Source organism: Aegilops tauschii, chromosome 7 (genome assembly GCF_002575655.3).
Source record: "Aegilops tauschii subsp. strangulata cultivar AL8/78 chromosome 7, Aet v6.0, whole genome shotgun sequence".
Taxonomy (NCBI): Eukaryota; Viridiplantae; Streptophyta; class Magnoliopsida; order Poales; family Poaceae; genus Aegilops; species Aegilops tauschii.
The window spans coordinates 65,583,477-65,597,247 of record NC_053041.3 but is presented as its reverse complement, the minus strand read 5'-3'; the positions used below and the strand labels follow the sequence as shown (position 1 = coordinate 65,597,247).

General features: G+C 46.4%; 1 pseudogene; it reads right to left on the bottom strand.

Moving 5' to 3' along the window:
* Positions 1-1,690: 1,690 nt before the first annotated feature.
* Positions 1,691-7,528, bottom strand: LOC109772569 (probable mitochondrial saccharopine dehydrogenase-like oxidoreductase At5g39410; annotated as a pseudogene).
* Between the last annotated feature and the right edge of the window lie 6,243 nt (positions 7,529-13,771).

Genomic DNA, 13,771 nt, shown 5'->3' with positions numbered 1-13,771 from the left:
CAAAGTATCAGGATTTCATCCGGAAGCTCATGTGTTACGAAGGGATTTCATTTTTTAAAACTTATTTGAACCCCTAAATTTTTGTGTGTTCAAAATGCACCATTCAAAGCCACATCATCATTTGTCAATCCTTTCTGACTTCATTTGTTATTTTTCATGCATTTACTAATTATTTTGAGCTATAAGACCCTAAAATTGAAAAGCATTTCAAATGAACTCTGAAAAGGTTGAAAGTTGGCATGATATCATCATTTCATCCACATAGCATGTGCAAGAAAGTTGAGAGGGTTACGGCAAAAACTGGATGCACTTCGTGTACAAAACGGACCATCTCTTTCAAAGTATCAGGATTTCATCCGGAAACTCGTGTGTTACAAAGGGATTTCATTTTTTCAAACTTATTTGAACTCCTGACTTTTTGTGTGTTCAAAATGCACCATTCAAAGCCACATCATCATTTGTCAATCTTTTCTGACTTCATTTGTTATTTTTCATGCATTTACTAATTATTTTGACCTATAAGACCCTAAAATTGAAAAGCATTTCAAATGAACTCTGAAAAGGTTGAAAGTTGGCATGATATCATTATTTCATCCACATAGCATGTGCAAGAAAGTTGAGAGGGTTACGGCAAAAACTGGATGCACTTCGTGTACAAAACGGACCATCTCTTTCAAAGTATCAGGATTTCATCCGGAAACTCGTGTGTTACAAAGGGATTTCATTTTTTCAAACTTATTTGAACCCCTAAATTTTTGTGTGTTCAAAATGCACCATTCAAAGCCACATCATCATTTGTCAATCCTTTCTGACTTCATTTGTTATTTTTCATGCATTTACTAATTATTTTGAGCTATAAGACCCTAAAATTGAAAAGCATTTCAAATGAACTCTGAAAAGGTTGAAAGTTGGCATGATATCATCATTTCATCCACATAGCATGTGCAAGAAAGTTGAGAGGGTTACGGCAAAAACTGGATGCATTTCGTGTACAAACCGGACAATCTCTTTCAAAGTATCAGGATTTCATCCGGAAACTCGTCTGTTACAAAGGGATTTCATTTTTTAAAACTTATTTGAACTCCTGACTTTTTGTGTGTTCAAAATGCACCATTCAAAGCCACATCATCATTTTTCAATCCTTTCTGAGTTCATTTGTTATTTCTCATGCATTTACTAATTATTTTGAGATATAAGACCCTAAAATTGAAAAGCATTTCAAATGAACTCTGAAAAGGTTAAAAGTTGGCATGATATCATCATTTCATCCACATAGCATGTGCAAGAAAGTTGAGAGGGTTACGGCAAAAACTGGATGCACTTCGTGTACAAAACGGACAATCTCTTTCAAAGTATCAGGATTTCATCCGGAAACTCATGTGTTACGAAGGGATTTCATTTTTTAAAACTTATTTGAACCCCTAAATTTTTGTGTGTTCAAAATGCACCATTCAAAGCCACATCATCATTTGTCAATCCTTTCTGACTTCATTTGTTATTTTTCATGCATTTACTAATTATTTTGAGCTATAAGACCCTAAAATTGAAAAGCATTTCAAATGAACTCTGAAAATGTTTTCTTTCTACTTACAATAAAAAATTATTTATTTTATTTCTATTTACTTATGTCTTTTACTTTAAATTTTTTTTATTTTACTGCTGCTATTTTTATTTATTTTACTTGCTGCTATTTTTACTTAATTTATTAAGGTTTATTTATTGTAGTTACTATAGTTTATTTTATTAAGGTTTATTTAGTTTTATTTATTTTATTAAGGTTTATTTATTTTATAAATATAAAAAATGAACATAGATGCACTTATAGAGAAAATTCAACCTAAATTCATACTAAATTTCTATGAAATTTACTTTGAATTTAAGTCAAATTTCCTGTATAAGGGCATCTATTTTCACTTTAATAGAAGCTCTACAAGGCATAGAGGGACGGGCTTATAAACTGGTGTGAGCGCCCTTCGGTTGGCGAGGTGGGACTAAACACTGGCCGCAACTAGGACCAGCCCTTTAGTCCCGGTTTGTGGTATGAACCGGGACTAAAGGGTGGTGGGCCAGGAACGTGGCCCATTGGTCCCGGTTTGTACGACCAACCGGGACCAAAGGGTCCATACGAACCGGGACCAATGCCCACGAGGCCCCGGCCGGCCCCCTGGGCTCACGAACCGGGACCAATGCTCACATTAGTCCCGGTTCGTGACTGAACCGGGGCTAATGTGAAAACTGCCCTGTGGCCTAAGCCCTGTTTTCTACTAGTGATGTCTTCACTTTACATAACTAAGCAAAGTAACAGATTACACACTTATTATATATTTCACACAGACATACGATTCACATTACACGAGCACATCTTATTCTTGCTTTTTCATGTCTGGTAGTGATACTGTTTACTTCACATACAGGACAACATGCATGTTTATTCGGAAAGCCATGATCACTGCTAGCCTGCAAGACATTCAGGTGATATGTAGTTTAGGAAGCATGAGCCTGTTCATCTGAAGGGATGGTCCTCGAGGCGCTTCTGGAGATCCGTTGGCCCGAAGACGACGCCGGTTGTGTACACCCCGCCTTTCGGCAGATTGGCTCGCTGGCTAAGCAGGACGAGGGCGCACTGGACGAGGATGATCGAAGTCGTGATGTACCCGATCTCTGGCCCCGAAACTCCTGGTGACAATCTCCTTATCTGGCTTGCTTCCACACTCTGATGCGTGGGCCGAATCGATGTAGCCACGGCCGACGAACCATGTTTTGAACGAGGCGCTGCTGACCTCCGCTTCTGTTGGTCCGGTCTTTCTGAAAAACCCGAGGGAGAAGAACTCAGGGAATTTTAGCAAGTGAGACCTGCCGAAGGAGAAACCCACAAGAATGCCGACGAAAATTGCAGTAGACAGGCACCACACAAGGCCCAAGATGGAACGGCTGCCGATCTTTACACCAAAATGTGCAGGTTTTATAGAGGACCAGAATTCCTTCCTATGCTTCTCAAAATCTGAGGTCTCGTCCACACAAGGAAGGCCTTGGGATGCTCTGTCACTTTTGCTAGTGTTCTCTTCACAACCACCGTGTCAGCAGAAGGTAACTTCATGGCCCACAATCCTAGTGCCTTGTCATGCTCGATCATCAACGATCCTTTGGGAGGAAGAGGACCGGGAATCTGCACAAAGAGAGAAATCTTAACGTCAAATGTGATCATTAATTCATTATTCAATAAAAAGGATTCCATCATAATTGCACACACTGCATTCAGGAATCAAGGCTATAACAAATGTTGTGGACATTTTTGCTAGAATTTTTGAATTATGAATTACTACACAAGTTTAAAAAATATTGAAGATTCTATATGACATGCCCAATCTGTCACAACAATGACAAGAACAGTTAAAATACCAGACATAAGTTGAATTCAGATCATGGCCTTGCCGCCAAGCCATTTTTCTTTGTCTTCATAAAGCATTTTCCATCACTCCCCCCTCTCATATGTTTGTCGGGGTTACTAAGATGAAAATTACCAATAACGATGACATTAATATATATCTTGTAACATCACAATGATGTTTATTTTCCAATAAGTTTTAGACCTTAATTTTACTCCCTTCAATATACAAGTTGGGATTTTCTAAAAGGCAAATGTTTTTAAGATACTTACTACATCTTGAGCAGGAATATGATCACAGCGGATACTGCCATATAGCTTATTGAAGACAATGCTCATGCTGAGGGCGCTTTGTCACAAACTTCAGTTTTAGTAAGTTTTAGAAAATTGAAGGATGCAACTACAATAGTGACAGCAGACAAAACAGCCAACCAATACTGTCATCAGCACATAATACCAGCACATATAGTACATACATCTTTTGTATATGGTTCAAATTGGCACTTCAGAAGAACCTCCAAATGTTCTGAGAGACAGATAACTGGATTTTATAATATAAAAGGTTCCAGTTTTATGATAACTAACAGAACAACACTAGCATACCTGGGACGGGACTTCCTGTTTACTCTAACTCGAGCTAAGCTAATTTCATCACGAGGAACGTAGCACACCCCGACTGTATTTTATTTGAATTTCAATAGAGAAATTAAGGAAATTCCGCATCCACTTGAGGACACAGTTTTTTTGGGTAATCCATCACCCACTTGGCAGGTGATCAGGCACGGTTTGGAAGTTTTGAAGAAAGGCCTACTTTGGAGGATATCAAACAAACATAAATTACATACGAGATAGGATTTTTAGGACCCGGGTGCCTAGGCACCCTCTTATCAGCACCGTGCATTCAGAATGGGTTCCTCGAGATTTGTACTGTGTCCTCAAGCAGGAATCTGATTAGCAGGGCTAAGCGGCGGGAGGCTCGTAACATTTGAAACAAATCTAACCTAGCCTAGCACTGTTTCTTCTGAAAAGAATCTTACTAGCTAGCTACAGTTTATAGGCTGATGTGACAATACAACTTTACCGGCAGCAAACTTCGACTAAGAAAAAGCGTGGGCCCAGGACCTGCATGGAATCTTACTCAGACAACAACAATTTTTTATTTGCAGCTGGACACTTGTCGGAGAACGGAATCCATGTTTCTTTTTCCTGGTAATGAGAAAGATGGCTGACAGATGTACCTAGCTCAAAATGCATCTCGTACCATTGCTACTGGAGGCTATCATGTCTGACTCGTGTACCTGGCTCACTTGTTCATGGCTCAACTTTAGCACAGTACACTACATGTGCGGCCGATTAATGACAATCTGCGTGACTAAACGTTTCAAAAACCAGGAACTATGGGGCGCATCTAGATCAAACTAAACATGTAGCTGATACATACAACGTACGTTGACCCTCCGTAAGCTTGACTGTACCAGGTACAAACAGTGAACCCGTGCATACTTGTACTAGCAGGTTCCCCATTCACACCTTGGTGCCCAACGCTGATGAAGTAAGAAGGTAAAAATCTTGATATAAAAACTGCCACTGATGTGAAACCCCTACACCCAGCATGCACCTGTCTATGTGTTGTCTTTTCAACTACACCCGGCCTGACCTGCTGCCAGGGCTACCATCCTGCTGTCCGTGACCACCTGCCATGCCTACTGAGTCTGCTGCAGCCTAGGACGGGCCCCTGCTTTACTCTGCAAATTGACTGCTTAATTCACATGACAACGCAAGTGGCCTGGTGCTGTATAGGCCTGGGCACGAATCTTTAAAGAACTAAATGCACCGGATAAGGGGGTGTCGGGACACCCGGGTGCTATGGCACCTTTTCGATTACATATTTAGCATGACCATTGGGTAGCACAAGAACCTACTCGTTGCCTCATATCCGTTAAAGGGGAGTTTGTTCAGTTGACAAATAGAGAGGGAGAGAGAGAAAGAGAGAGAGAGAGAGAGAGAGGGGGGGGGGGAGGACGAGGAGGAGGAAGAAGGTAGATGCTGACGTGTGGGCCCCACCTTTAATAACGGTTAACTTAATGGTCAACATAAACAGCGTTGACTTTCCTATCATGCCAGCTCTGACGGGTGGGTCATGCATGTCATAAATGCATTTAAATCATCTAAGACGGTCATCAAGTGAAACTGGTAGTGCCTCCCAATGAGATTAGTTTAAAGTTTTATTTATTTTTTTGACGTTTTCAAAATGGTAGCTCAGTGGGACACCAACCTCTAAAGTGGTTTTGTTCCTGCACAAATGCAAAGAAACTGTGGCATGCCATGTCACGGGAATGGGAGCTGCTGGAACTAATTAAAATCCAACTAACTAGTGATGAGTGATTTTTGCAGCTAATCTGTGATCTTGATGAGCATGTTGGTGCACGCCAAATTGGGTATGTACGAAAAGAACTTGTGCATCATAAAATTGCTCCACCTGTTGAACTCTCAGTCGGATTTTTGCCGAGTTACCTAGCTACTCCTGAGTCGATCGAGGCTAAGCCTGATGCCGACCGTGTGAAAGGGAAATGGATAGCTACTATATGCCGATCGGTTTTACACACCTGGTCGCGGATGGAAGCTGCGACCTGGGGGGTGAAGTTGAACACTGATGGCTCCTCCATGAATGGTGTTGGAGGAACGTGTATGATACTGCGTGACCAGGTTGGTGCCGTTATTTTTTGTTCTTGCAGTCAGCTCTTCGTGTGTTCAATGCTCTGGAAGCAGAATTATTAGCTACCCCCTCAGCTCGGAATTACTAGTCAGAGAAATGAATGTATCTAGACTTATTTTAATTCAAGATAGATACATTTTTATCCATTTATGCGACAAGTAATTCTGAACGAAGAGAGTATTTCAAAAGGACGACTTTCACTGGTGTTACAATGGAGCACTTTATCTGTGAACATTGAGTCCAATTGCTTGGAGGCAGTAGCAATGATTAGGAGCTCAATCAGCAATAGATCAAGATATGACTTCTTGGTAGAGGAGATCAAGAAGTTGATTGAATAACATAGTTCTTGTATTACTCACAACATCGTAGTTCTAATTTTGCTAGTCATTTTATGGTGAACTATGATACATCCATATAGATCCAACAGTCCTATGGCTGTTAGGCTCGGACCGGGTCGAGAGGACACCAATGACATCGTTAGACGTGAGATTGTAATTCCTAAACTATGAGTAATACAAGAATTATTCTCGCAAATAAATAGATAGAAATTCCGCATTAGGTTAGTAGGTGATAATTTATTAGTTTCTATGATGGGTACCCTGTGGAAAAAAGTTTCTATGATGAGTACTGTTAATTCCCTCATGAGTCATTACCATTCCAACATATTCCAATTGTAAAATATTTTTGCAAGAATCTGTTAAAATAAGTAAAGCATCAATTTCAAAAGTGAATTGTAAGAATATTAGTAACTCACACTGGGCTTCGCGGGCCTCGGCCGGGACCGGCGCAGCGCTTGCAGCTGGCTGGTGTTGGCCACACCAAGAACAGCCGACTCAAACGTGGCGAAGTTCCCGACGATCTTTCTGTCCGACGACTCCAGGTTGACATACGCGACCACGCTCACCGGCACTGACGGTGGCGTCCACTGCCTGGAGTGGAACAAGAACCCCAAGTCCGCGACGGTGGAGGCAAAACCGCACGCGGAGACAATCAGCGACCCGTTCTTGGCGGCGAGCTCGTGGAGGTCGGCCTCGAGCCCTCGACGCGCTCCATGGACTCGGGCTCGCCGGAGATGTCGAGGCAGTGGGCCCCTGCTGCCGCGCAGGCCGCAGCCACCTGGCGACCATGGAGGCGGAAGGGCCCCGCGCAGGAGAGCAGGACGCGCGCCCGCGCGATGACCACGGCGAGAGAGGCTGGGTCGGAGGTATCGGCGACGAGGATGGGGACGTGCGGAACGGGCCCCGGCGAGGCGGCCCAGCTGAGCGCAGCGGCGACTCGTTCCCGGCTGCGGCCGGCGAGCGCGAGGGTTCGGAGCGGGGAGGCGTTGGGGGCAGGAACTTGAGGGCCTCGCGGATGACGTATGTGAAGCCCGAGGCTCCGAAGATGACGACGTCGAACACCTCCGGCCCTGGCATTGGCGCAGACATGGAGTGGGGTTGGGTTCTCAGACGGGAGACTCGGGTGCGGTGCGTTGGACTGGTGCGACTGCAAGGTGGCTTCTCCTGCTCGGTTCGACCGCTTTTTACGTTGCTGTGGGAGTACCTGGAGTGACGCAGTCACGTTTTCACGCCTGATCCCAGCATTTTGTTGTGCTTTGTTACCCAGTGCGAGTAGGTGGCTGTTCGCTGTTGGCAATTCGCGTAAGTCCGTAGCACGCACACTAAGTTTTTTTAGGCTAACCCTATATATAAAAGCACCTTTAATATACTGAGCCGATACAATATTTTGAAATTGACGAAGCGATTACAGTCGTCTTGTAATCGACGGCATATTCGAGATATTGAGCAGCACAACCTTTTAAAATTGATGAAGTCATTACAGACGCCTCGTAGTCAATGGGAACATCTTCCCCTAGTGAACGAACATCAGTGAAAAGTGTAAAATAAATCTTAAAAAAAGCGAGCACGAGTGACAAGTCTTAGACTTAAACCTTAATAGGCTGGGTCTGGAAAAAAAAAACTAACCATCTAAGCTATGTTCGTTGCCCCTCGAGTGAGGGAGTTTGTACACCCTGCATTGGTTATGTGACATCGAATGGAGAGGTTGTGGTTTTGGGAAGCACTAGTTATCTCTACTCCTAATGTCTGAGTTGGTGAATAGACTCCACAGTTTATTTTCGTCCCGCCATTTTCAACCGTTTTTTTTGCTAGTTTTTTTTCGTCCCCTCCCACCCCCACTGGTTTATTTTCGTGTCAACCTCTCACACAATGAAAAAAATCTGAACGGATCAGAGCTTTCCATGCTGGCGTAAATTATTTACTAATGTTTTTATGTGAGAAAATCAATCACGATCAATCTCTAAAAATCAAATCTAAATTAATTAACCTTATCTTAAATCCAGTTAGTAAACAAATAATCTCTACTCCTAATGAAGCAGTTGGTAGTCTTCGTTCCTTTTTTTGTCCCATCTCCCACCTTCGTCTGGTTTTTTCGTCTCGCCTTTAGTTTCACATTCATCTGTTTTTTCTCGTCCCACACAGGTAACGAAGAAAAACCCCGGGGAACGAGGAACGCTCGAACGCGGACGGGAACGAGCCTCCCCTCGATCTATTCGTTACATCCATCGTCCTCCTCCCCACTTCCATCTTCCTCCTCCTCCACGATCCCCCCAAGCTCGCCGCCGATCTCCTCTTCCACGATGCCCCCAAGCCCGCCGCCGGCCTCCACTCCCCACGACCACCCTGTCATGGTTCTAAGTCTGACAGTAGAATGGGGGGTAGGGATGTAGAGGCATGATCTTAGCTATGGAGTTTTACGAGTTCAGGCCCTTCTCGGAGGAAGTAACAGCCCTACGTCTCGGAGCCTGGAGGCGGTCGACTGGATTATATGCATGTGTGTGTTACAGGGGGTGCGAACCCTTGTCTCAGAGGAGGGGGGTGGCTTATATAGAGTGTGCCAGGACCCCAGCTCCCCTCCGTTACACAGGATTCAATGTACATAAAGTGCGAGCGTTACAGGTAACGTCAATAATAAAGTGCTATAAATGATCATTAAGTCTATGAGTAAACGTCCGACCGTTGCTGTGCAGAGTGGCTTTAGGTCTTCTGCAAGTCGAGTGGTTGAGTGGTCGAGTGACCTAAATAAGGAGAGATCTCCGAGTGAATGGTAGGTCGAGTGGATTGCACTCGACACCTTTGTTGAGCCCTCTCTATTTGCTCTTGAACTTCTTTGCTTCTAGGACAAGGACCTTAGGTAGGACGTATAGGTCAGGCCTATCACCCTACCCTAGGTCTATGTCCTCATCATTAGCCCCCGAATGGATTGAGGTCCGAGTGAAAAGAAGGTTGAAGTTGATCTTGCTTTGACTCTTGCCTTTCTCAACAACTCATCTCTGAACGGAGGCTAGTGTTGGTACTTCGGCTTCGTTTCAGTCGCCTTGATCGACTCAGGAATTGCCGATTGGTTTTTATAATGTCACCCGCCGAGTGTTGTCTTTGATGCGAAATCTTTGGCGTGATCGGTTGCAGAGGATCCCGGATTTCGCGGGATTCGAAATTTCGGTGAAAGCGCGCCAGGCGGAGCGTGCCATGGTAAGCGGAGTGGATAAACAGGACGTTTTGATTTCTGCGCCACCTTTTTCGCCACGTATCCCGTGTACGACTGTTGCGGGATTTGACAGGATCGCCCGGACCCACGCGTCAGCCACTCGGAAGTGGGCCTTTAGAAGCGGCGAGGCCGAGGTGTCCGCACTGTGCGTGCCCATTCTCCTTCTTCTTCCTCTCGCTCTTTCACCCCATCCGACTTCTCCACTCTCGACGCCTCCGCTCCGCCGCCATGGGGAAGGAGAAAACGGCGGCGCTGGAGCGCGCGAAGAAGGCGACGGGGGCGGCGAAAGGCAAGAAGACGAATCGGGGATCTTCATCGCGCTCGGGGCTGCCGCGGGGTTGGATCCAGGGAGATTGGATCCGTTCCTCGCTTCAGCAGGAGGACTTGGATGATATGGCCGAGTCAGGGCTGATCGTCCATGGGTCCGCGCGGCTGCCGGAGGGGGAAACGGAGCCACAGCCGCAACCGAGTGAGTGTGTTCTGCTTGCCACCCATGTACCCCGGTTTCTTGCTTCCTCCACACCCCTTCTTTCGAGGTTTCTTGAATTTCTTCGGGGCTCGACTCCATCATTTCACTCCCAACACCATCACATACCTTGCCGCATTGGTGTCCATGTGCGAGAATTTTCTGGGGTGTCGACCGCACTGGGGTCTTTTCAAGCACATTTTCACCATCCGCTCCCAAACAGTGAAGAAAGCGAACTCGAACGACGAGAAAACCCAAGTTATCCAGATGTGTGGGGGTCTGGGTATTCAGAAGAGGAAGAGGAGTTCCTTCCCTTCGATGACTCTTCCTGAGTCGATCAGGGGCTAGCAATCGACCTGGTTCTATTGCCAGGATATTGCGACTCCAGGCCAGTCGACTGGACTTCCCTCTTTCTCTCTTGATTGTGTTCAAACTCCATCTTCGTTGAAAGTGACCGCCGCGGAGAAGCCGGAGACGGGCATATTGGTCGAGAGAGTAGTTCAACTGATCAACCAAGGTGTCACCGGCATGGATCTGCTGGAGGTGTTCCTCAGTCGACGCATTCAACCACTCCAAGCTCGTGACCACTCCATGTGGATGTACTCCGGGGCTGGTGATACCGCTCGGGTTCATCCGGAGGAGGTGGAGGCCAAAACAGTGGCCGAGTGGTTGAGGGGCATCACCGGGAACAAGGACAACCCCAGGGGTGCCAGGAGGGTCAAACCTTTCAGCGAAAGCAACCAGCCAGACAAGGTTTGGCCACTACACTTGATTGAATTTGGATGTGTTTTCTGACTGTTTTGTTGATCCGACTGATTTCCACTCGGCTCCTTATTTTGTAGATTTATACAGAGATGTACTCAATGCCCAATGGCGAGCAAGCTCTGGAGCAGGACCATGAAGGCGAGGACAGCGCGGAGGAGAGCGGCGAGTGGGAGCCACCAGCCGATGGTGATGAAGATGAGAGAGATGAGTCGGACGACGAGGAGGTAGCCGACTCACCACCTCGTTCCGAACGTCGATCCAAGCAGCACCATGATCCCGCGGGCAGGCGCGGCAAGGCTGTGGCCTCGAGCGCTCCATCTCAAAAGCGCGCTCGGTCTTTGACTCCAGAATTGGCTGAGAAGGTCACCAAGCAGCCCAAGATCAATCCTTCGAAGGCTCAGAAGACCCTGCCTAAAATCAAGATGGACGTTCCTGTTGCTTCTGGGTAAATGTTCTCCCTGTATTTTCTTGTTCTGACCGATTCTCTTGTACTGACCGAGTGGATGATGAACCTTTACAGCCCGACCTCGGCTATGACTGATATGGATATCGACAAGACTCCAGTCGACAAGGAAACCGCCGATGCAGCTACCTCCAAAGCCAGTAAGTCTGCCCGACTCGAATTTATTTGGACGACTGGATTGTTTGTCAGCTATCTCTTTGACTTTCTCTGCCTGTTGCAGCACCACGAGACGTTGTTGTGCTCCCGGATGATGAAGAAGAAGTACCGCTGAGGGGAAGGAGAGGAGGGACGCGGAACTGAGCGGGAAGACGCTTGAGGTCCAGGTTCCTCAGTCGACTGAGATGCCTGAGATGGCAGTCGAGCGATCGACAGATCTGTCATGTACCAACGTCACTTTCGTTATCCCGCTGTCGACTGGTTGCCCATCAGGATCAGCTGCTCAGACTTCTGCTGCGCCAATACCGACTGCTCTGCCATCATGGCTTTTCACTGCGTATCAGACTCCGGACGACCCACCGGCTGCCGCCAAAGACGGTCTACTTCAGTTGAACCTTGTGATGGGGCAAATGAAAGTGGTGCATGAGGCCAGTCAGGTGGCCTTCAACACCGGAGCAGCTCTGCAAACCAATGTCCAGGTTAGTTGATTCCTGATTGATCATACTTCTCATCCGATCACCCACTGGGTGTGACTGTTATGAAGTTGTACGAGGCAATTTGAGTCGTCTTGAATTGAATCTTTTAACTAGTGGGGGCACTCTTAGTGCACCCACTTGGTGTAGTCCCCGAGACCATAGTTGACTGCGGGCAGTTGACTGTGGTTTGAGAATCTAAATTTTGTCACTCGGTCTGGGCGGACCAGGTCGAATGAAACCAGAACCAGTGGGGGCATGCTAAGTGCACCCACTGGGTGTAGTCCCCGAGACCGTGGTTGACTGCGGGCAGTCGACGATGGTCTGAGAACTTCTTTTTTTTACTCTCGCGCTAGGCAGGCCATGTCGAGTGTTTATTCAAACCAGTGGGGGCACGCTAAGTGCGCCCACTGGGTGGAGTCCCCGAGACTGCCGTTGAATGTTTGATCCGGTGGTAGTCTTAGAGTAGCTATCACATATCTTTTTATCTCAGTCAACTGATATGTCTTATACTGCAGAAATCTTGTGATCTTGGGGCTCAGCTTTCTGCAATGAACAAACAGCAAATCAGCCTCTACCTTGATCTGGAATTGGCCAAGAAGAATCTCAAGACTGCTCGTGATGAAGTAGCTGCCATGGGAGGTAACCAATCATCAACTGTCTATCTCACTGCTGGCACTTTTCCTTTCCATTTTTTGAACCGAGTGACTGCACTCGAGCAGATGTATGTAGTGAAAACCGTAAACTCCAAGCCCGTCTGAAGAATGTTATTTCTTTAGAGAAAATAAAGCAGGCTTTGGAGAAGAAGGATCAGGATCTTGCTGCTGCATAGAAGGAAGCGCGAGAGAAGACGGCGCTTGCTGACAAGAAGCTTGCTTCAGTCGGCAAGTTAGAAGAAGAGAACTCCAAACTGAAGGCTGCTGTTTCTGACGCCTATCGGGAGGTCGAGCGACTGAAGAAAGAAAAGGACAAGCTGACAAACGAGCTTGGGAGCCTCAAGGCCAGGAAGGGCGAGTAGGAGTCTTATCTGGGCTAGCTTGCTGCAAAGCTGGTCTAAAACTTGAAGGTACTGATGATTGACTGACTTATTGCGGTCGACTGTCAAGCCCGATCATATCGTCGACTCACCGTTTACTCAACTGTGCAGAGCTTTGCCAAGATTTTGAAGCGGAAACTGGGCGGGTCGAGACAAGTCTCGACCCCATAAATTGCCCAGTCAAATATGACGTCGCAATGAATGTGCTGCGATTGGAATCTCGCATGGACAGCGCGGTTGCTTATCTTGCCCGCCTGAAGGCGGCGATGACTCGGGTTGATGCTGAACTCTGGCCTCAGGCGGAACTATCTCAAAACCTCGAGTCTCTGATGGCTCGACTGAACCAAATACGTGACCGAGTGCAAGAATGGAAAAAGTCGTCTGCTCGCTGCGGTGCTGATGTCGCCTTGTCTCTGGTCCGAGTGCACTGCAAGGATGTCAAAGAAGACAAGCTGGCGGAGCTCAAGGTTGCTAACACAAAAAGGCACACTTTCCAGTCCTTTATGGACACTTTCCTTGACGCTGCCACTCGCATCGCAGACAGCATAGACCTTGACAGTTTCTGCGACCCAGCCAGTCCTTCTCCCGATGAGTGACCAAAAAACATTATGCTCCACCTTTATTTGCCTCGGAATGCCGAGTGATTGTGTAATCTTTAAACTTCTTCGGGCTTGATGCTCGAGTACATTTGATATGCGGTCCGGAACCTTAGGATTTATCTGAACTTTGTTTACCTTGAAATATGCTTGCGTTTGTCTTCGAGTG